Genomic DNA, 24,811 nt, shown 5'->3' with positions numbered 1-24,811 from the left:
TCCATAGTCATTTCCCAATTTTTACTTTGAGGCATGAAGTCTAAAGAGAAAACTACGGCCTAGATCTAATGGAAGCCTTACTGAGTTGGGAAGATAAAACTGAAGTTCAGTGCCATCAAACAGCCAGATCTGAAAGAAAAAAGACCCCAGAAATAAGGGAAACACAAGAAAACAAACCAAATGTCTGCATGCAATTTCCTCCTGAAGCACTGGACCAGCTTTTAAACGGAGCATGCGTGGAGCAATCAGCCAAGATACAAAACAGAAAGGGCCTACTAAGATGCTCAAAAGCTATGTAGATGTTTCAAAATTTCATGGAGCTGAAGAGACAAAAATTAGAGAGTATGTCCCACTCGGGTGGTGGCAGAATCTCATGCACGCTTCAAGCTTTTGACTGAGACGCAAATATCTAAGATTTTGGAACAAAATACATGAAATGTAAAATACATGAGATACTCTGTAAATGTCTAACATGCAGGTTCTTGGAAACCAAGAAAGGTAAAAGAGAAAAAAATCAGAGTGGAACCAATATTTGAAGACATTCTGGCTAGACATTTTCCAAAAAAAAAAAAAAAAAAAAAAACGAGACATGATCCACAAATTTCAAAAGGTATATTACCTCTCTGCAAGGTTTAAAAGCAGCAAACAAAATTTTGAAAATACAATGCAAGTACTGGTTTTCTATTGCCACAAACTTAGAGGCATAAAACTTCATGCACGTATCATCTCACAGCTCTGTAGAACTGAAAGCCAGGCAGGGCTCAGTTGGGTCCTTTGCTCGGTTTTCACAAGGCTGCAATCCAGGCGTCTTCCAGGGCTGTGGTTCTCATCTGTAGCATGGGGACCTCATTTCAGTTCTTTCAGAATTGCAGACAGAATTGAATCCCACATGGTTTTGTGACTGAGGTCCCATTTTTTTTCCAGCGACTGTTGAAAGATCACTCTAAGTTGCTACAGGCCACTTGAACCTATAAGTAGTTCACAGCATGGCTTCTGGGAAACCTCTCTGCTTTTAAACACATCATCTGATGTCTTTAAAAGACCCAAGTGGGATAATCTAACCATTGATTAACTCAATGCTGACTAACCTGGGGCCCCGACTACATCTGCAGAATCCCTTTATACACAACATAGCATGATCTCAGGAGTGCTGTCTTATCCTATACGTAGGTCCCACCAACACTGAAGAAGAGATGATTACAAAGGGGTGAGGGTCATTGGGGGATTATTTTAAAATTCCACCTGCAAAAAGTCAATTCACATTATAGTAAAACTGCTGAAAAACAAGGAAAAAGAAAACATTAGTAAAACTAGTTAAAACAAAAGAGGAACATTTCCTTCAAAAGAGCAACAATGAGACTGACAACTACATTTGCAGCTTAAACAGAAGCCAGGAGACAATCAAATGGCAGTTTTAGATGCTGAAAGAAAATATTTCCAAATTAGAATTCAAGACATAGCAAAAATAGCTCTTAAACATTAAAGTGAAATGAACATGTTTTTAGACAGAAAGAATTGAGAATTCATCACGAGTAGAACAATACCAAAGATATATATAAAGAAACAAAAAGTAGTTTTTCAACAGAAAGTGAAATGAATCCATAAAGAAGCTCAGAAACACAAGAAGAAATGAAAATCATCAGAAAGGGTAAATATGTGGTTAACTCTAGTTGATTACACAGTATCATTATGATTTTAAAATCTTATGAGATTTGATTGAAATATAACAATAATTACCCAAAATATAACAATATAAGATTGAAATATAACAACAATTGCACAAAAAACAGGAGTCCAAGTATCACAGTGTTTTTGAATTACCCAGGAAATAATAGAAGAAACATTTTTAACTGACACTCAAATAAATCAAGGATGCATGTTACAGTCTTACAATCTCTACTGTAACCACTAAACGAACAGTAAAAGCATGTATAACTAATTAGGTGCAAAGGTTAACTGTAAAACTAAAAATAGTCACAATTGATCAAAAACAAAGCTAGAAAGGAGAAAAACAGAACAAAGAACAGATGGTACAAATGGGAAGAACTAGTAAAATACTAGATTTAAATACCAGACTATAACAGATGACATTACATGAAAATGTAAATAATACAAATAAAAGACAAAAGTTTTGTAATCTGTATTTTAAAATTGAAATATATGTTGCTTACATTAAATATATTTAAACATAAGAATAGAGAAAATTTGAAATAAAAGAATCAAAAATTGTATACATTGAAAACACTAACCAAAAAACATCTAGTATAACTCAACTTAGGTAAAGTGAACTTTAAAGCAATAAGTATTTTAGAGATAAAAAGGGAAATTTTGAAATATAAAAGGAAAACTTAACAGAAAGTTTAAATCCTAACTTTTTATGCACCCAATAACACAATTTCAAAACACATAAAGCAAAAACTAAAAATTGACTTAAAAAATAGAGAAATTCACAATCATAGAAAGATTGTAAAACAATTCTCTCAATAAAAATTAAACAAATTACAAATGTGTGAAAAACACAGTTATCAAAATAGACTCAACTTTTCAAATTCACATAGAATATTTAAAAAATTGTTTATATTATGGACGAAAAAGCAACTCTAAACACATTTTAAATGATTTAATGTGTTCTATAACCACAGTGAGATCAAGCAAGAAATCAATAATGATAACTAGAAAATAACTAGAAAATTTCCAAATATTTAGAAATTAAACAATACATTACTAAGTAAATCATGAGAAGAGAAGAAATTACAAAGAAATTGAGAACATACGCTAACTGGATGGAAAGGAAAATACAATGTTTCAAAACTTGATGTATAGCTGACACAGTGCTTAGAGGAAAATTTATAAATGCATACATTACAATAGAAGTAATATTGAAAATCAATTAATTAGAAATCCATTGTAAGAAGCTATCTTTAAAAAACTGCATATGATACCCATAAAAGTAGAAAAAAAATAATAAAAATAAGGATAGAAAGCATAATGAATAGAATAGAAAAAGAGCCCAAAGTTAATTTTTAAAGGCAAATAAGATTAATAATTCCCTAGCAAGACCGATAGTGAAAAAAAAGCAGATACACAATATCAATACGAGAAATAAACAATTGTATATTACATAGATGTAAATCTTCATGCCCTTCAACTAGGCAACAGTTTCTTAAATATAACATTAAAAGCAAATAGAACAAGAGAAAAAAATTGATAAATTGTATGTCACCAAAATGTAAAACTTTTGTGTGTCACAGGACATTGTTGAGAAAGTAGAAAAGTAACCCACAGACTGTGAGAACATATTTGCATGTTTGAATGTCATAAATCTGACAATTGTCTAGTGTTAAGAATAAAGGACTTGTGTAAACCAACAAAATAAAGAAAAACAAACAACCCAAATGAAAAATAGGCAAAGGATTTGAATAGGCATTTCTCCAAAGAGGATATACAAATGTCCAATAAGCACATGAAAAGATACTCAATATCCTTGGTCAATAGAAAAATATATATTGAAACCACAATGACCTACCATATTATGCTCACTAGGATGGCTATAATAAAAAAATAATAACAACTGTTGAAGAGAATGTGTAGATTCAATGTATGAAGTCTTTGGAGAGCTCATACTTTGCTAGTAGGAGTGTGCAATGGTGTAGCCACTGTGGAAGACAGTTTTCCAGTCCTCAAAAAGTTAAACATAGAGTTAGCATATGACTCAGTAATTGCATTTCAGGTTATACACCCAAGAATAATGGAACCATATGTTCATACAAAAACTTGTACACCAATTATAGCAGCATAGCACGATAGCCAAAAAATGAAAGCAACCTGTATTAGTCTATTCTCACACTGCTATAAAGAACTACCTGAGACTCGTACTTCTTAATGAAGAAAAGAGGTTTAATTGACTCACAGTTCTGCAGGTGTAACAGGAAGCACGATTGGGAGGTCTCAGGAAACTTACAGTCATGGCAGAAGGAGAAGGGGAAGCAAGCACCTCTTCTAATGGTGGCAAGAAAGAGAGAAAGAGTGAGGGGGATGTGTCCCATACTGTTAAACCATCAGATGTTGTGAGAACTCCCTCACTATCATGAGAACAGCATGGAGAATTCCACCTTCGCAATTCAGTCACCTCCTACCAGGTCCCTCCTTCAGCATTGGGAATTACAATTCAACATGAGATTTGGGTGGGGACACAGAGCCAAACTATATCACAACCCAAATGTCCACCCGTTTATGAATGGATAAACAAATTGTGGTGGAATACACACAATGGAATAATATTCAGCCATAAAAAATGAAGTACTGATATAAGCTACAATATGGATGAATATTGAAAACATTATGCAAAGTGAAAGAAGTCAGACACAAAAGACCACAAACTGTAGGATTCCATTAATATAAAATGTCCAGAAGAGGCAAATTATTATAGACAGAAAGGAGATCAGTGGTTGCCAAGGGCTCAGGGAGGAGGGAATGAGCAGTGATTGCTTAATGCATACAGGTGATGAAAATCTTCTGGAATTAGATAGGAGTGATGGTTGTGCAACATTGTAAATATACTTAAAAATGGATTTTATGCCTTAAAGTGGTTAATGGTTAAAATTGTGAATTTTATCTCATGTAAACATTATCTAAAATAATTAGACCAACTTAAATAGAAATAACCTATTAAGTTTATGAATTAAAGACTTAATGTTTTAAATGTATTACTCCCCCCAATCAATATATAGATTCAATGCAATCTTGATCGGAATTCCAACACAGTGATGTGTGTGTGTTTGTGTGTGCAAATTAAAAAATTTATTCTTTGTAGAAGTGCAAATGTCAAAGAATAGCAAAGACAAGGAGAGGGACAGAGTTGGAGACTTTACAATTCCTGATTTCAAGTCTATTACAGAGATACAATAATTAATCTAACGTAATATTAGTGCAAGGATACACAAATTGACCAAAGGAACAAAATAGGAATCTGTAAACAGATTCACACATATGAACTCACCTGATTTACCACAAAAGTGACACTATGATATGATGGGAAAATAATAATTTTCTTAAATTATGATCAATCTATTATATATTCACATAGGAAAATAATGAATCTTGATCCCTATGTCATACCATGTGGAAACTGGCATTTCCATATTGATTGTAGACCTAAATGTGAAAAGTAAAACAATACAGCATCTAGAATATAGAATACTTTATCTTTCATGTAGAAAGGACATTAAACTTAAGTCAAAGTATTGATTAATTATACCTCATGAAAATTAACAAGTCTGCCAGTCCTAGGACAATGTTAGGAAGCAAGCTATACTGAGAAAAATCTTCATAGTACAAATATCACGAAAAGGACCTGCATCCATAATACATAAAGAACTCATACAAATTAATACAAAAGGACAGAAAGTCCAATAAATCATGGGCAAAAGTCCTGAACAGGCTCTTCACAAAATGTTCAATAAGATATGGAAAGCTGCCCAGTATTATTAGCTATCATAAATATGCAAATTTGAATTACAATTCTATACTATTGCACATCTACCAGAATGGCTAAAGTGAAAATGAAAGACAAAGTCAAGTATTGTTAAGAATGTGTAGTAACCAACACTTTCATACACTGCTGGTAGAAAAGTAAATTGGTGCATCCACTTTGGAAAACTCTTTGGAAAACATTTTGGAAAACTGAAAGGCTATGCACATATACCCAACACGCATGTCAGTTCCTCTCCTGGATATATATCTAACAAACATGTACATCAGTGCCTTAAAAGATATGGACCAGATTTTCACAGAAGCGTAATTTTTAACATCCAAACAACAAGAAAAAAGTTCATCAAATGTAGAATAGATAAATAAATTGCAGTGGTTTGAAATAATAATTCTTCATAGCAATAACAAGAATGAGCCCCTGCTACACATGATAACGCCGAAGAATCTCACAGACACGATCTTGAGTGAAAGAAGGCAGTTGTATAAGAACACGTCCTACGTAAACTCATTCATGCAACTTAAAAGCAGGCAAACTAATCTACAGTGATGGAAATGAGGATCATGAGCACCTTTAGGGGTCGGGGGTGGTGACTAGCAGAAGTGTGAGGGGGCTTCTGGGTGCTGGTAATGTCTTACATCCCAGTCTTGGCTCTGGTGTATGGGTATGGTCACTTTGTAAAAAAAATTAACTGGGCTGTATAGCTAAGGTTTATGCACTTCACTGAATGCAAATTTTATTTTTAAAACTTCACCATGTAAATATTTTGGAGGAAGAAAACTTGACTTTCACTAGGGAAAAAAATAAATGCCTCTTTCAAAAATACTCCCTGTCTTCATCCATTCAGGCTACAAAACAAACTCCCATAGACTGGGTGGCTTATAAACCACAGAAATGGATTCCTCACAGTTCTGGAGGTTGGAAGTCCAAGTTCCAGGCATAACAAAATTTAGTATTTCTGAGGGCCACGTCCTGGTATATATTAGGTTGGTGCAAAAGTAACTGCAAAAACTACAATGACTTTTGCACTAACCTAATAAATGGTGCATTCTCACTGTGTTCTCAAATGGTCAGAGAAGCAAGGCAGCAAGCCAGTTCCCTTTCACATCTTGAGGGCTCTTCCTTCATGACCTCATCCCCTTCCAAAGGCCCCACCTCCTAATGCCGTTACCTTGGGGGTTAAGATTCCAACATAGGAATTTGGAGGAACACAAACAATAGACCACAGCATTTCCCTTCCAACTGACGGACAAAAAGTGACCATCACAATATAGGTAATTGCTGAAGTTGAGTTTGGCATATGGTCTATTTATTGATTATTAATTGTTTAATATTTAATCTCTCTACTTATGTGCACATTTAACTTTATTTATAATAAAAGTTTAAGTTATATCAATTATTTGGAAAGTAAAATTTAAAACTCCCTCCCTAATAATTAAAATTAAAAAGTCCAAAGTAATTTGGATTTGCAGACACCAACCTTTAACATCTTCATTTGAAATCTCAGAGAAGAAAATAAATGTGAAAAACCTGCCAACGCCAAATCCACTTATGAACCATCTGATCTCCCCAAGTCCAGAGCTAGCAAGTCTGGAGTGGTATTTCTGGAAACATATGGCCCTGTTCCCCAACCGAGCATCACACAGCAGTCCCACTGCTTGCTGAGTGTGGATGGCTAGACGCATAATGGCAAAGAGATTCAGAAATAGCGTGACACAGTCCCGAGAAAGCACCACAAATCATTCGCACAGTGGGGCAGAGATTCCCAGGCTCCGAGGCCTGGTTTCCAGTGTCTCCTGGAGTCTTCCAAGGACTGTGAACAGAGGCTGGCCTCGGATGGAATCTGCTGAGGGCTTTGTGCATGTTATTTATGCCCTCATGAATTTCAGATGCCTTGACAGTGAAGGGAAGGGCAGAAAAGTGTGTTCGTTCATCAACGTCAGGCGGAGGCCATTACTGTTTTATTCAGTGGAGAGGAAAATCATCCAAAAGCTGGAATTCCAAAAATGTACAAATGTAACTAGAACACAGTGATGATTAGCCAGCTCTCTAACACCTGTGTGCTGGCAGCTTTCCCGCGGGCGGCAGGGGGAGAATCAGCGCTTCTGCGGGACAAAGGAATGATGCAGCGGTGAGAAGGCCTCGCAGACCCTCGCAGGGCACCTCTCTTTCGTCACTGTTGTCCTCACGAAAGATGAGTTTCCCATGTGTGAAAGTGTGACAAAAAATAACTCTTGCAGAATGAGTGGCTGGTTTTGCGTGTCTTGTGTGAATTAGAGTTTTGAGGCTCCGTCACTGGTTGTGACTCCGTGGGATCATGGGGGCCACCGATTTGGTTCAAGCTGTCCTCTGGTTGCTTCGAGCTGTCAGGGAGGGTCACCCTGGATCAATGTTGTCCCTCCTGTAATTACTGGATACATCACATTCCTGCCAGTGCCACTTCAGAGCATTCTAAGCAAGGGTCTCATTTTCAAATAATTCACTTCACTGTTTCACTCAATAATTTTTCTTTCTCTCATAATCCCAGACCAGAAGAGATTCAGATGCAATAAAATAAAGCCAAGCCCATGACCTCCTCTTGCCATTTGACATAAAGTTGGACCCAAATGCCCAAAGCTTAAATGTGATCCGTTATGAATGTTTGTCAAAAACACACACCTGCCCTTTTCTGGGGAGAACTTGTTGATTTTGTAGACTGCACCTCTAACTTAGATAATGCTGTGGGCACCAAACTTCATTAACAAATTTTCCAGCTGATTGTTTAATGTGACAAACTTTCGCCAAGCCCTACTGTGTGGCAATGAAGAGACCTGATCAAGCCCATGCTCTGGTGATCCTGGGAGCTCAAAGTCTAGTGGGAGGAACAGGCCTTTAAATAGCGCGGTTCAGTGTGGTAAGCTGTTGCAAGGAGCAGCGAGAAAAGACCACGTGTGGAGTGCTGCTTCCAACTTCCTTGCAAATTAGCACAGCGTTTTACGAGTACCACCGGGAGAGCTGTCATCAAGGACAACTTATCACTTTGTTTTGACCAGGGAAAATTGCTGGTAAGGCATGAAATGTGATCCCACTCCCGCCCCGCAGGCAGCCTTCATCTTTTGGGTTTTGCGTGCTGCCTCCAAAATAAGTAACATTCGGACTCTCTCTGTGATTTCAAGTATTTCCAACTGCTTAGCACTAAGTACCGCACAAAAAAGAGTGAATATGAAGTATCTCAGTTAAGATCTTGACGGAGCAGCAGGAGACGACTCCCACTGCACCACTGCACTACACATACTGCTCCCTAACTTCAGATCTATAGCCCAAGTCCATTTCCGTTAAGACCACTGGGGAGTCAAGACAAGTTCAAACCAAGGAGTAGAGGTTTTAAAATTAAAATATAATTGTAGGCCAGGCGTGGTGGCTCATGCCTGTAATCCCAGCACTTTGGGAGGCCGAGGTGGGCAGATCACCTGAGGTCAGGAGTGCAAGACCAGCCTGGCCAACATGATGAAACCCTGTCTGTACTAAAAATACAAAAATTAGTCAGGCATGATGGCTGGCACCTGTAATCTCAGCTACTCGGGAGGCTGAGGCAGGAGAATTGCTTGAACCCAGGAAGTGGAGGTTGCAGTGAGCTGAGATCACGCCATTATACTCCAGGCTGGGTACAAGAGCGAGACTCCATCTCAAAAAAAAAAAGTATATATATTTGTAAAAACTTATCAGCCTACATTGGCAAAAACTTGACAATACTCATGGACTTGCATAGGGGGTCCAAGTGGAGAAGAAAAGCACACACTTCCATGTCAGGCTGGATTTATTGTTCTGGGTACAAGAGGCAGAGACTCTTGATTCAGTGAACTGTCCCAAGGAGCAGAGTGATTTTAATAACTTCATCAGCAGTTGATTGAAACATGAACTTAATTATGGTCCTTATTTTTTTTTTAAGTTGAAGTCCCAGGAATGTCTTGGAGTGAGTAGAATACATAGAATAAGGAACCCAAAGACTTTGAAGGCTGCAGCTTCATCCCGAATGACTGGATCATTGTCTTATAGTCATCCCCTTTCTCATTTTATTTTGTATAAGATGCACTGGTTTTGGTTAACTTTATAATTTTGTCGTAAATTGAAGATATTATAAGTGGATTAAATCTTAACTAGAAAAATAGACATCCCTAGATCATGCCCTTAGAGTTAGTGCGGTAACTGATGAGGCCTGGGGCGTCAGTGGTTCCATGAAGGATAGTTAAAACACATTAGGCAAGAGGGAGAAGGGTTTCTGCACCTCTAAAAAGGCTGACTTTGATGGGCATGGAGTGTTCTTCTCTTGTTTTTTGCTGTTCAACATCCAATCCTCTCTCTTTTTGGGTAATAGTCCCACATGTAATATACTAATGTCTAATTGACATATGTATGTTATACAATTGCATAAAACATATGCAATCATAGAATTGTATAAGAATTGTATAAAATAGGATTAGACATTAATATACATATCTGTGCTCCCTACATCTAAAACTGATGAGAAGATCCACCTTTCCTGACCCCAGCGCCAGGCTTCAAGCTGACTGAGGCTCCTGAATTGGATACCTCTTCCTGGTACTTTTAACCTGGAGAGAAGGCATATTTGGGATTTGTTTAGGTAGGTGTTAGCATCCCCATTGGTCTAGCCATGAAGTCTCCAGCCTTTCTTGAGGTCAGTTGTTTCCACAAGTTTCCTGTTAGCTTTTTGGGTCACTTGTATCATTCTAATAACTTCCTCTTTGCTTAAGTTATACAGAGTTGGTTTTTATTTCCTACAATCAGGAAACTTTGTCTCTGCTGTAAGAACTCAGAGACAACAACAAATAAATGGAAAAACATTCCATGTCCATGCCAATATCATAAAAATGGCCACACTTCCCAAAGCAATTTATAGATTCAATGCTATTTTTATCAAACTACCAATGTCATTCTTCACAGAACTAGAAAAAAACTATTCTACAATTCATGTGGAACCAAAACAGAGCTCAAATAGCCAAAGCAATCCTAAACAAAAAGAATAAAGCTGGTGACATTACACTACCCAATTTCAAACTATATTATAAAGCCACAGTAACTAAAACAGCATGGTACTTGTACAAAACCAGACACATAGACCAATGGAAAATAATAGAAAACTCAGAAATAAAGCCACACACCTACAACCATCTGATCTTTGACAAGGCCAACAAAAACAAACAATGGAGAAAGGACTCCCTATTCACTAAATGATGCTGGGATAGCTGGCTAGCCATATGCAGAAGACTGAATCTGAACCCCTACCCTTCACCACATACAAAAATTAACTCAAAATAGATTAAAGATATAAATGTAAATCTAAACCAATAAAAATCCTGGAAGGCAATCTAAGAAATACTCTTCTCGACATTGGCCTTGCCACATAATTTTTGGCTAAGTCCCAAAATGCAATTGCAACAAAAACAAAAATAGACAAGAGGGACCTAATTAAAGAGTTTCTGCACAGCAAAAGAAACTATCAACAGAGCAGACAGACAACCTACAGAACAGGAGAAGATATTCACAAATTATGTATATGACAAAGGCCTAATATCCAGAATCTACAGGGAACTTAAGTCAACAAGCAAAAAACAAATAACCTCATTAAAACATGAGCCAAGGACATGAACAGATACTTTGCAAAAGAACATATACAAGCAGCCAACAAACATATGAAGAAATGCTCAACATAACTATCAGAGAACTGCAAATCAATCAAAACCACAATGAGATATTATCTCACACCAATCTAAATGGCTATTACTAAAAAGTCAAAAAACAATAGATGCTGGTAGGCCTCCAGAGAAAAGGGAATGCTTATACACTCTTGGTGGGAATGTAAATTAGCCTAGCCACTGTGGAAAGCGGTTTGGGGATTCCTCAAAGAACTGAAAACAGAGCTACCATTTGGCCCAGCAATCCCATTACTGGGTATATACCTGAACAGCAATCCCATTACTGGGTATATACCTGAACAGCAATCCCATTACTGGGTATATACCTGAAAGAAAATAAATTATTCTACCAAAAAGACACATGAACTCATACATTCATCACTGCACTATTCACAATAGCAAAGACATGGAATCAACTCAGGTGCCCATCAATGGTAGACTTGATAAAGAAAATCACCATGGAATAATATGCAGCCATAAAAGAGAATGAAGTCGTGTTCTTTGCAGGGACATGGATGGAGCTGGAGGTCATAATCCTAAGCAAATTAACACAGGAACAGAAAATCAAATACCGCATGTTCTCACATGGGAGCTAAGCATTGAGCACACATGGACATAAACAAGGGAACAATAGATACTGTGGACAACTGGGGTGGGAGGTAAGAAACTTCCTATCAGGTATGATGCTCACTACCAGGGTGATGGGATCCATATTCCGAACCTCAACATCACGCAATATTTTCATGTAACAAATCTGCACATGTACCCCTGTATCTAAAATAAATGTTGAAAAAAGAAGAAAAAAAGAAATTTTGTCTAACAGACTTTAAAAGAACCTTCAAAGGAATCAAGCTCTCTCACTTACTTGCTGTGTGTCCTCAGACAATTCACTTAGCCTCTCTGGGTTCCAGGTTCCCTGGCTTTAGTAGAAGAAGCGGAATTGATCTATCCAGTTCCCTAGCATCTCTAAAATTATGTGAGCCTAGATTCTCAGGTATATAAAAGTTTAAAATATAAAATATAATAAAATTTCAAATATATAATTTAAAGAAAAGAAAATGCAGAACAATGATTTTTATGGAGAATCATCTGTGCAGTCTTCATCACTTCTGACATTGGGAGAAACTTTTCCACATGCCTAGATTCTATGAGACTCACCAGAAGTCACGAGATGCTCTTGTTGACTGAAAAATGCATGCAGGGGTCATCACTGTGCCTGTGAAGGGGGAGTATGTGTTGACATTACAGATGTGGAGTTGTTCTTAAAAATACAATAACCAAAACAGTAATATTCCCTTACGTTTCTACAATGCTTTCAGTTTCCAAAACCATTTCACACCCATTATCTCATTTGATTCTCACAACAACCCTGTGAGTCATTATCCCCATTTCACAGCTGAGAAACCAAGACTCCAAAAGGTTAATTCACTTGTCCAGGGTCACCTAACTAGTAATTGGCAAATTCTCAACCAGGACCTAAATCTTCTGCTTCTAACTGTAGTGGCCTTTCTGCCCTTTGTAGATAGAATGCCTGCGGATCTCTTCTCTTTGCTTTCTCATCACTGCAGAGTAGGTGTTGCATTCCTTCATATTTTGCTCTTTGTGACATTCTCATGATACCAACTATCATGATTTGTATTGTTTTCCTTTCCAAATATAGTCCAATCCCTTTCCAACAATGCTTTGCTTAATCTACCTGGATTACACAAGGAACTAAAACCAATATTTCCTTTCTGATTTAACATAATCTATTTTATCCATTTTTAAAAAGAGATTATTTTGTAGAAATGGCATGTAAATCCACAAAATAAACAAAGTCACTTTCCTCTGGACTCTAGACAAATAACCTGAAAATAATGCTGGCAAGATTGTGTTTGCAGAGCTAAAAAGTGCTGAGAAAAATAAATAAATAAATAACTCACAGTCTCTATAGCAGTTACCCTTCTTCTCCTCCTGTTCATGGATGTGAATTTATGACTTTTCTTCCCAGGTCAAAGTTAAATGAATTCATCAGTAGAACCTATAATTAATATGAGTGGTTAATTCTAAGGCTTTCACTGCACAATCTCAGTGACATTTTGCAGCACTGAGGGTGGCCATTAGGAGAAAATGTGCTCACCAATAAGTGCATACTGAAATTAGCAATAAAACATTTGTCTCTCCATTTCACATATAATTTGGCCTAAGAAGAATAAGACAAACAGACCCTCTATGACAGGGCAGTCCCTGAAAATTCCTCCACAACGCAAGAGTATCCAGGCTTTGAGGAAAATACATGTTTCACCTGTCTTTTGAAAAACTCAGTACATTAATTATCCCAAAATAGAGAAACTAAGAGAAATTAAGCATGCATGGCTCATATGACAATGAATTTCATTATACAAAGATTCCAAACAGCACGTTACTAATTTCCAAATTTTAAAAAGAAAAAAAAAGACACTTTGAGATATATATATATTTTTTTATGAGGCCATGCACGTGATAAAAACATAGATTAGGCTATGAATATATATTCCTTTACTTTTAAAATTAATTGTGCATACAGACAAAATTTTTACATTTCAAGGGTTGAGTTACATAACCATACAACACAGGGCATATTTTTTTAACTTTCTAAATAAGAAATTAAAAATATTTTCTGATCTCCCCATCTATGCCATCAAAGTGTTGAGCCAATGATTGATTCAATGTTCAAAGGTAGATAATATTTTTATGTATATAAAGTAAATTTAGAAAAACAGTTACTTCATTCATTTACTCATGTACCCATCCTATATTGTGAAGCCCCATTAAATGCCTATGTCAGTTGCTAAGTTTACAACTTTGTCTGGAGAATTCTGTGATTGGATGTCTAGAAAGTTTTGCTCAAATGCTTATGTGAGAAAGATCACTTTGGCAACAGGCTCATGGGTGGCCTGGGAAGTGGGAAGACTGGAAACACGTGCTGGTGGGAAGGCAGTATCTAGAACCCTCAAAATACATAGTTCAGTCTTTAATTCAAGTAACGTTGGTGAGTTTAAAGAGAAATGAATGGACTCAGGAGTTACCAGGGTTCTGGAATGAATGAGGCCTGTGACTGAATTTTGGAATTTGAGAAGAAGATCCCAGATGAAAGATGATTTTGAAGTTCAGGATGGCCTAGACAGCCACATGGATGGTGGTGTCATCCTTTAGGAGGGAAACACAGAAAGACAAGTGGGTTTGAGTGAGTTCAATTCCCGACACGTTGAGGTTCAGAAGCCTGGAAACAGGATGGGATATTAAAGGTCCTCAGTCTAACACAATAAGTAGCTCAGGAGTCCAAGACCAGCATGAGCAACCCAATGGGCCTCTGCCCCACCCCTGGCGTCTGTAAAACTACTTAACCAGGGGCAGTGGCACATGCCTGTAGCCCCAGCTACTAAGAAGGCTGAGGTGGGAGGATCACATGAGCCCAGGAGTTTGAGGCTGCAGTGAGCTATGATTGTGTCACTGCACTCCAGCCTGGGCAAAAGAGCAAGACTTTATTTTTTAAAAAGGTAACAAGTATAGATGAAGATGTGGAGAAAAGAGAACCTTGTACTTTGTTGATGAAAATATAAATAAGTACAGACATTATGAAAAACAGTTTGGAAAGTCCCTCAAAAAATTAAAAAATAGGCGGGTGCAGTGGCTCATGCCTGTAATCCCTACACTTTGAGAGGCCAAGGCAGGTGGATCACTTGAGGTTAGGAATTTGAGACCAGCTTGGCCAACATGGTGAGACCCCATCTCTACTAAAAATACAAAAATTAGCCAGGCGTGGTAGTATGTGCCTGTAATCCCAGCTACTTGGGAGGCTGAGGCAGGAAAATCACTTGAACCAGGGAGGCAGAGGTTGCAGTGAAGCGAGATCGCACCACTGCACTCTAGCCTGGGAAACAGAGTGAGACCAACAGAGTGAGACTCCGTATCAACAACAACAACAAAAATAAATAAAAATAAAGCTACCGTATGATTTGGCAATCTCACTACTTGTTTTATATCCAAAGGAATTGAAATCACTATATCAAAGAGATACCTGCACTCTCTCATGTTGCCTACAGCATTATCCACAATATCCAAGATATGGAATCAACCCAGGTGTCCACCAATGAATAAATGAATAAAGAAAATGTGGTATAGATATACAATGTCATACTCTTCTGTCTTAAAAAAGAAAAGAAGAAAATCCCGACATTTGTGGCAATATGGGTAAATTTGGAGGACATTGCTATAAGTGAAATACGCCAGGCACAGAAGGACAAAGACTTCATGCTTTCACTTACATCTGGAATCTAAGAAAGCTTAACTCTTGAAAGCAGAGAGCAGATGGTTACCACAGGATGGGGTAGCAGGGAGGTGGGGAGATATGGAAGTGAGAAGTTAGGGGTCAAAACAATGTTTTAGTTAGACAGAAGGAATAAGTTTTAGTGATCTATTGCACAGCATGGTGACTACAGTTAAAAATAATGTAGTATAAATTTCAAAATTGCTAAAAGATTAGATTTTAAATGTTCTCACCACTAAAAAAAATGATAAGTAAGGTGAGGATAAGTTAGTTAGCTTGATTTAATTATTCCACAATTTATACATATATCAAGAAATCACATTTTGCCCCATAAATATATACAATTATTTGTCAATTTAAAAAAAAAATCAGAAGACTCTTGCATCTCACTGTCAACTCCTTCTAGCATAAAATAACCCAAGGAGTACAACACATGGGGAAATTGGAGAGAGAGTAGAGGAAGAAAATGTCTGCCCAGCCACAGAGGAACCTGAAGTTCTTTTCTTTTTTGTTTTGTTTTTCTTTTATTTTCTTTTATTGTGGTAAGGACACTTAACATGAGGTTTTCCCTCTTAAATTTTTGTGTACAATACATTAATTTTGGTTTTGGGTTTTTAAAATTGTATTGTGTTTTTATTTCCATAGGTTTTTGGGGAACGGGTGGTGTTTGGTTACATGAGTAAGTTCTTTAGTGGTGATTTGTGAGATTTTGGTGCACCCATCACCCGAGCAGTGTACACTGTACCCAATATGCAGTCTTTTGTCCCTCAACCTGCTCCCACCCTTTCCTCCAAGTCCCCAGAGTCCATTGTGTCATTCTTATGCCTTTTCATCCTCATAGCTTAGCTCCCACACTTATGAGTGAGAATATATGATGTTTGGTTTTCCATTCCTGAGTTACTTCACTTAGAATAATGGTATCCAATTCCATCCAGGTTGCTGCAAATGCCATTATTTCATTCTTTTTTATGGCTGAATAGTATTCAGTGGTGTGTGTGTGTGTGTGTGTGTGTGTGTGTATAACATTTTCTTATCCACTCATTGATTGACAGGTATTTGGGCTGGTTCCATATTTTTGCAATTGTGAATTGTGCTGCTATAAATGTGTGTGGAAGTATGTTTTTCGTATAATGACTTATTTTCCCCTGGGTAGATACCCAGTAGTGGGATTGTGGGATCAAATGGTAGTTCTACTTTTAGTTCTGTAAGGAACCTCCACACTGTTTTCCATAGTGGTTGTAGTAGTTTACATTCCCACCAGCAGTGTAGAAGTATTCCCTGTTCGCCATACCCCAGCCAATATTTATTATTTTTTAATTTTTTTATTATGGCCATTCTTGCAACAGTAAGGTGGTATTGCATTGTGGTTTTGATTGATAGACCATTACTGAGATTATGAAGTTTGTTTCTAAGCAGCACTAGAGTACTGTGACCACGCTGAACTCTTGCCTGCACCTCTTCACTCTGCTCTTCATGTGGAACTAAGGCCCCTGTTCACAAGTGCTCCTCAGATTCAGAGAGGCTGGGCAGAGGGAATGGGTTTTGAAATAAGACAAATCTGGTGTCAATGAAAAGATGTACCACTTTCTAGCTCTGTGATTCGGGGAATTATTTCATCTCTGTGAAACTCAGATTGCTTGTCTCTAAGACAGATATAGTATCAGTAACATGATGGCCTGTTATTAAGATTAAATGTAAAAATGAATATAAAATACCTCAAAACCTGCAGTATTAGTTAACTATTGCCAAAAGAACATTGCCTAACAAACCATCCCAAAACACAGTGCCTCAAAACAACAACCATCATTACTGTTCCTCAGTCTGTGGGTCAGTTGAGTGGTTCTGCTGGTCCTGGCCAGGGTCCCTCACACATTTGGGGTTAGATGGTGTTGACTGGCCAAGGATGGCCTGGGCTCTGCTCCGTGTTGTCTCTCTTCCTCCAGCATGCTGGCCTGGACTTGTTCTCGTGGTCAAGGCAGAGGCATGAAAGGCTTCCTGAGACCAAAATCCAGAATGTGAATACTGTCACTTTCATCATTGCTATTGATCGAAGCAAGTCTTAAGGCCAGCCCAGAATTCCAGGGGTGGAGAAATAGTTTCCATCTTTTGATAGAAAAAGATGCGAGTAACATTAACAAAAGCATGTGCACAGGCTGGAGTGGAGAATTGAGACCATCAGAGAAACCAGTGCAGCACATGTGCCGGGCTCATGGGCATGCACATGGCTCTGCAGAGCTTCATCCCTCCCCTTGTCACCTCAGGCTGTTAACAGCCAATTACAAAAAACAAACCAATCCATGCATTCCTTTTCCCCACATGTCTTCTGACATAAGCAGCTTCACCAAAGTTACAGCAGGAGAAATGGCATTGAGAAGTGAAGATATAGACAAAAAAGTCTCCTGGAGATAGCAGAACCACAAGTCCTCGACATTAAAACTACAGGTAAAGATCACAGACTACTTCATGTTTGGACATTATTATTTTTCCAGCTATGTTCTGTAATTCACTAAATTGCTATTCTTTTTTTTTAAGAGAATCCTTCTCAGTTATTACCTCTTTGTCTAGAGAAAACTTTATTTAGAAGTCCCCAAAATTAGGTCAACTATCTTATCCCAGCAAACACAATGGAGACTTTAGAAACATCATAGAAAAGAAAGAAATTCGAAGCCACCTTTCCAGCTAGGAATAAGAAGCTGGGAAGAAGCCTTCAAGGCACCACTCTGGACACAGCAACAAGACAAGAAGCTGACTGATTGGGGCTTTTGCTTTTCTAAGAGGAAGAAGCATCTGCTGGAAGGCCCCTTGTCCCTAGGCCCTGCCCTCCAATTTCTTCCTGGAATACAGACAAGATGGCTGAGGTTGCAGCAGCCATGTTGAGACCATGAGGTGACAAGCATGAGGATAAAGAACCATCAAGACAGGAAACCCAAAATCCAGGAAGGCATTGCACAGCAGCTACACTACCCCATATTACTCACCTTTGACCTGCTGCTCCATGAGAAAAGCCACCTCACTTCATTACACCACTGTCACTGGCTGTCACTCACAGCTGGGCCCTTCCCTAACCAGTAAGATAACAGCTATACTTCTAGGTTGTTATGAGATTTAGAAATAATATGCTTAAATCTTATGTCCTTAAAAAGTATGTTAGCCTAAATTAAGTATTTTTTTACAAATTAACAAGTAAAATTTCATTCATGGCCTTTGATGATTTCCAGCAAAAAATAAGCTTCATTGCTAGTCTATTATGGCCAAAGTTAACATTCTTTTAAGTTATTTCTCTCCAAATAATTTTAGAGCCTCCAAATATTTTTGTGGATGTACTTACTATGGGAAACCTACACTTGAAGAAATGATAAGATAGAATGCAAAAATTAGCAGTCTGACTCAATTATCTAAGAAATCATATGGAACTTAGGACAGGATTTCAGGGGAAATAACAAATATATATATAATATATTCATAAATCAAACATAAAATTAAGCTTATTAGTTCATAGGCATATCTTTCCCCTGAAATTTGATCATGAGAAGCAAACTCCTTTGGAATTAAAAGTAAAATACAAAAAAATCAATTGCTCTGAAAATTAAGATGAAATTGCTATCCGCACCATCCTTAAAAAGCTCATAAGATACTATTAATTTGTAATGTTGGTCTTATCACATCTATTAATATAATATTAAACAAATGTGGAAATTCTGCAAATGTTAGAAACCTTAACAATGCTTATACACTGGCATTACAAATACAAAGGCAGAGGGGAAGAGAGGGAATTTGGCAGTAAGAAAATTAATCCTCTCGTCTTTCATAGCCAGAAGTTGAAGACATCTAAAATTAAAACATGGGATTAGAAATATAATAATTCCAATCTCATTGAATGTTTCATAGTTTCTGTAGCCTTAGAATACTATGTTAGGATATTTAGGATACTAAGCAAGATTTGTGGATATCATTTCTGTTCTCTTCTAGGTTGCTTGATTCTTTTTCTAATATGTATGCTTTTTTGTTTGTTTACCTTTAAGCTCTGTTGGACTTAACGTATGTATTATTTATATAAAAACGGTAAAGTATTAAAATTTTTAAATAGAAATGTAACTTCTATGTTAGTCTGGGTTCTCCAGAAAAAGCAACCAATAGGAGATAAATATACATATTCATATATATATACATATACACACACACACTAACAGGCATATGTGTATGCATGTCCATGTGTGTGTGCGTGAAGGGGGGGAAGCGAGATGTACTATGAGGAATTTATACATGATTATGGAAGCCGAGAAGACCAAGATCTGCAGTCAGCAGGCTAGAGACCAGGAGAACCAATGGTGTATGTTCCAGTTCAATCTGGGTCCTAAGACAGGAGACGGCCAGTATTCCGGCCTGAAGACAGGTAGGCAGAGAGAGGGAGTTCTTTCTTCCTTAGTCTTTTGTTCTGTTCAGGCCTTCAGTGGAATGGATGAGGCCCACTCACTAGGGAGGCAGCCCACTGACCCAAATGCTGACTTCATGTAGAAGCACCCAGGATAAGGTTTAACCAACTGTCTGGGCACTCTGCAGCCCAGTAACACTGACACATAAATTTAACCTTCACAACTTCAAAACAGCACAACTTTCACCTATGTGTTTCAGCAGATTAGAAAAGAGTGTGCTTTGAGGCTGCCCCTCACCTGGGAACCCCAGTACTGACCTTGGAGGAGCCACAGGAGGAGGATCCCAGTTCTTCGGTAAATGTGGAGCATTTTGCTGACTTTCAGAACTGGAACATGGGCTCAATGTTTTCCTTGTCTGTGTCCCCTTTCTTTGGTTAATTGGAACTCTGCTTTCTAAGGACTAGGAATATAAGTTTCCTTATCTTTAATAGGGTTTGGGAGCTGAAGGAGGGGCCAGTCTCCGTATTACGACTAGATTGTCTGAGTACACCGTTTGACTCCTCTATCCCAGCCTAGCCAATCAGTTCCACCAAAAGCAGCAATTGGGACAGCCTGAGTGGGGAAAAAAAGAATAATAGTCTAATCCAGACTAATAATTTCCCATCAGTTCAATCACGATGATGTCTTCACTGGTTCTCCTTCCTCCAATTTCTCCTGGATCTACAACAGGGATGAGGTTGCCTGCCTAAAACATAGATCAGTTCATGAACTTCTCAATCAAAATCCTGCAATAATTTCCTACTACCAGCATCAGAAAACAAAGTGGCAAAGCCATGTGCGCCCAGCCCTGTGCAATCTGGTCATTCTATCTTTGCAGCCGCCGTCACCCCCAGCCCCAACACTGAATCCTTTCTCAACTCCCACCTTCCAGGACACTGGCCACACAGCTGTGGTCCAAACTCACCACAAACGTTCTTCACGGCCAAGCCTGTGTTCAGCCTGGAAGCCCCTTGCCCCAGTTCTTCCCTTATTGAAATTATTCTCAAGCATCAGAGACCAATTCAATGGTCCCTCCTCTTGGAATCTCCTGGTTTTCCCAACAGGATGACCACTCCTTCCCCTCCACTGGCTGATGTCTCACCTAGCTCTCCACTAGTGCCAGTGCCCGTACACGTTGGGTTTCTTTACCCGTGCCTTTCCATGCCTCCTTAGGTCAAAGGCAGTGTGGTGTTTTTCTTTGTAGCTCTCGACATTACCATAGTTCCTGGCACAGAGTAGGTAATCAAAGAATTTTGATCTGCTAAATTTGATTCTCAAAAAAAGACTTTCTATTTGGTCTATGAGCATCTATTCAAATTACCTAAAAATCTAACTTGTATCCTTATTCCTGTCATTTTGATCACGCAAATTTACACATGGCACTTATAAGTTTGTTTTAAGATAAATATAAATAAGGGCCCTCCTGTCAATATACTTCATAAAAATGAGGGAAAACATCTATTCGATTTAACATAATGACCTTCAAAGGTCCCCAAATCCCCTTAATAAAGCAATAGCTACACAAGCAAAGGGTAATGTACATTTCTTTTTTATTCTAACAAAAGTAATAAATTCCTCAATTTGGGAGCGTGGGGAAGGTTGGATGAGGCAATCAGGCATCTCCCTTCACACATTACCTCCCAGCTATGGATACAGAATGGAGCTCTGCTCTGCAGAGAGCCCCGTGACGCCTGTTCCTCACTCTCTCTCCACTTCAGTGTGCTGAGAGGGAGCTGAGCTCTAATTGCAGCCATATCAATCAAAGGGATTTCAGATTGCAGCACAACCTTCTCTAGCTGGAGTTAATTAGAACGCTGACATTTCCCAGACTGTCAGCTAAATGAATGCTTAGGAAGATGTGCATATACATCCAATGGGTAAATACAGGCTGTCAGAAACTCCTCCACAAAGCACACCCCAGCCCTTTCTGGTTCTGTCACCCTATACTACGGATAAGCGACTCACAACCTCCAGAGATGCAAACCCAGGGACCTGGGATGTTCTGTGAATTGCCCAGAAATCCATTTGAAATATAGTTAAATGGTAGACTCACCTACAAAATATTGAGCCATGCTTTACACAGCCATATTCTTTGCAATCCAGTGAAAATGTGGGCTTTCATTAATGTGTATGCTTTAAACACAACAACCATAATACCGTCATTACCAGATAACTAAATTAATATTCATTCCTGTTTGTTAAAATCCCGTCACTGGGAGATAGTGAAATGGTTGACATCCCCTGTTAGCTGCAGCATGAAAAGAGGAAAGAACTCATCTCGAGGTGCACAAACGCAGACAGAGTTTAAATATCACTGCTAATCTTACCAGATTAGAACTGAGGACCAGACTCCAGACTTCCAAATTTTCAACCTCTCACTTGAGGAAAACACTTGAGAGGAAAATTTTCATAACAAATGGGAACCAAGTCATGAAAGAATGACATGTCTTATACTGTAGAAGAAAGAAATGAAAGCCTATTTAAGTTTGTATTAAAGGAGACGAATAACCAGACATGTTTTGCTAGAAATAAGAACCCCCCCTTTAAGTTCAAAAGAGACCGCAAGAACACATGAACGACCACCACCAAAACAATGGGCTGCTGTCATAGTGGATAGTCCTGCGCACCACAGCGTGATCCGGGCACTGGGCGTGCACCACCATGCCCTGCGTAGTGGGCTTGACAGAGTCGCAGGGCCCTTCCTCAAGGCTGACTGGGTCCACTGGAGGACAAGAAAAGTGGTACAGCCCGTGGGGAAGTGTGAGGAAGGTGGTGATGGGAAGGCCAAAAGAAGCACAGGTCTGAAGATGGGTAGGATTTATTCAAGATGGGGAAGGGTGTGGGAAAAGAAGATGGGGAAAGGAAGTATTTTAAGCAAAGAAAAGTGCACATGGGGAAGTATCTGGGCACAGAAGGTGAAACACCTTGGAGAAGCACAGAGATGCTCACAGGAGGTGAACCGCCTTGGAGAGGCACAGAGATGCTCGCTACAGCCGGAGGGAAGAGCAGGAGTCTGGAGTGGAGGAAATTATGCTGCAGAAGAAGGCAGGCGCGAGGTCAGGCAAGCCAGGGAGGAAGATGGGAAGAACTAGAGACTTCTAAAGGTTTTACACACAGGAAGCTGTAGCATCAAACTCACCTTTTATGAATCTTCCAGAATAAACTGAACATATTCTTTTTTCACTCCTACTCATCTCTAGTTCTGTGGGTTAGATTGCTTTTTTTTTGAGACAGAGTCTTGCTCTGTCACCCAAGCTGGAGTGCAGTGGCGTGATCTCGGCTCAGCTGCAACCTCCACCTCCTGGGTTCAAGCGATTCTCCTGCCTCAGCCTCCCGAGTAGCTGGGACTACAGGCATGTGCCATCACGCCCAGCTAATTTTTGTATTTTTAGTAGAGAAAAGAGTTTGCCATGCTGGCCAGGCTGGTCTCGAACTCCTGACCTCAAGTGATCCACCCACCTCAGCCTCCCAAAGTGCTGGGATTACAAGCATGAGCCACCACACCTGGCCAAATTGCTTTCATATTTATTTAAGTAGAATGTATTGATTTATAATTGACATACCACAGAATTCATCCATCAAACGTGTACAATATCATAATCAATGGCAAAAATCTGAAAGCATTTCCTTTAAGATCTGGTATAAGGCAAAGATGTCTGTTCTCACCACTTCTGTTTAACACAGTATTAAAAGTACTAGCAAGAGAATCAGACAAGAAAAGGAATAAAATGCATCCAAATAAGCAAAAGTAAAATTATTCCTGTTTGTAGATGACAAAATCCTACATGTAAAAAACCCTTAAGACTCCACAAATAAGTGATAAAATTAATAAATGAATTTAGTAAAGTTGCAGTATACAAAATTAACATATATTAACATATAAAAATCAGTTTTATTTCTTTACACCAATCTATTCAAAAAAGAAATAAAGAAAAATACCATTCATAATAGCATCAAAAAGAATAAATACCTAGGAAAAATATTTAACCAAGGGAGTGAAAGATCTGTACACTGAAAATTATAAATCATTGTTGAAAGAAACTGAACAATATGCAAATAAATGTGATGACATTTCATGTTCATAAATTGGAAGAATTAGTATCATTAAAATGTCCACACTACCCACAGCAATATAGAAATTCAGTGCTATTCCTAGAAATATTGCAATGACATTTTTCACAGAAATAGAAAAACATATCTTAAATTTATATGGAACTACAAAAACCCTGAGTAGTCAAAACAGACTTGAGAAAGAAAAACAAATTAGAGGCATCACACTTCCAGATTTCAAATTATATTACAAAGCTACAGTAATCAAAACAGTTTGGTAGTGGCATAAAAGCAAATATATAGACCAATGGATCAGAATAAATAGCCCAGAAATAAACCCACACATATATTAGTAGTGTATATCTTGACAAGGCCACCAAGAAAACAGAATGGTGAAACGATAGTCTCTTCAATAAATGATGGTGAGAAAGTTGACTATCCATATGCAGAAAAAAAAAAAACTGGGTCCTTATCTTACACTATTTACAAAAATCAACTCATAATTGATTAAAGACCTAAACCTAAGAGTTGGAATTATAAACCTACTAGAAGAAAACATGGAGAAGAAAACTCCTTGATACCAGCTTTGGCAATTTTTTTTTAATATCACACCAAAAGCTCAGGCAACAAAATTAAAAAAAAAAGTGTAACTACATCAAATTAAAAAGCTTCTGTAGAGCAAATGAAACAAACAACAAAATAAGAAAGTAGCCAACATAGTGAGAGAAAATATTTGTGAACCCTGTACTAGACAAGGGGTTAATATTCCAAATATGTAAGGAACTCACACTACTCAACAGCAAAACATCAAATAGCTCAATTTTTAAATGGGAAAATAACCTCAATAAACATTTCTCCAAGAAAGTCATATAAAAATGGC

The 24,811-nt window shown here is 38.1% G+C and overlaps 1 long non-coding RNA gene across 1 annotated transcript; it reads right to left on the bottom strand.

Annotated features, from left to right (window-relative positions):
• Positions 1 to 2,517: 2,517 nt before the first annotated feature.
• Positions 2,518 to 23,678, bottom strand: LOC107972001 (uncharacterized). The gene is made up of 4 exons (XR_008545659.2): positions 17,280 to 23,678; positions 13,104 to 13,201; positions 12,340 to 12,397; positions 2,518 to 3,999 (listed from the first exon to the last, which is right to left on the bottom strand). It is a non-coding gene; the product is annotated as an uncharacterized LOC107972001 (long non-coding RNA).
• Positions 23,679 to 24,811: the final 1,133 nt, after the last annotated feature.

Source organism: Pan troglodytes, chromosome 12 (assembly GCF_028858775.2).
Source record: "Pan troglodytes isolate AG18354 chromosome 12, NHGRI_mPanTro3-v2.0_pri, whole genome shotgun sequence".
In the NCBI taxonomy this organism is placed as follows: Eukaryota; Metazoa; Chordata; class Mammalia; order Primates; family Hominidae; genus Pan; species Pan troglodytes.
This window is presented reverse-complemented; position numbering and strand designations above follow the sequence as displayed.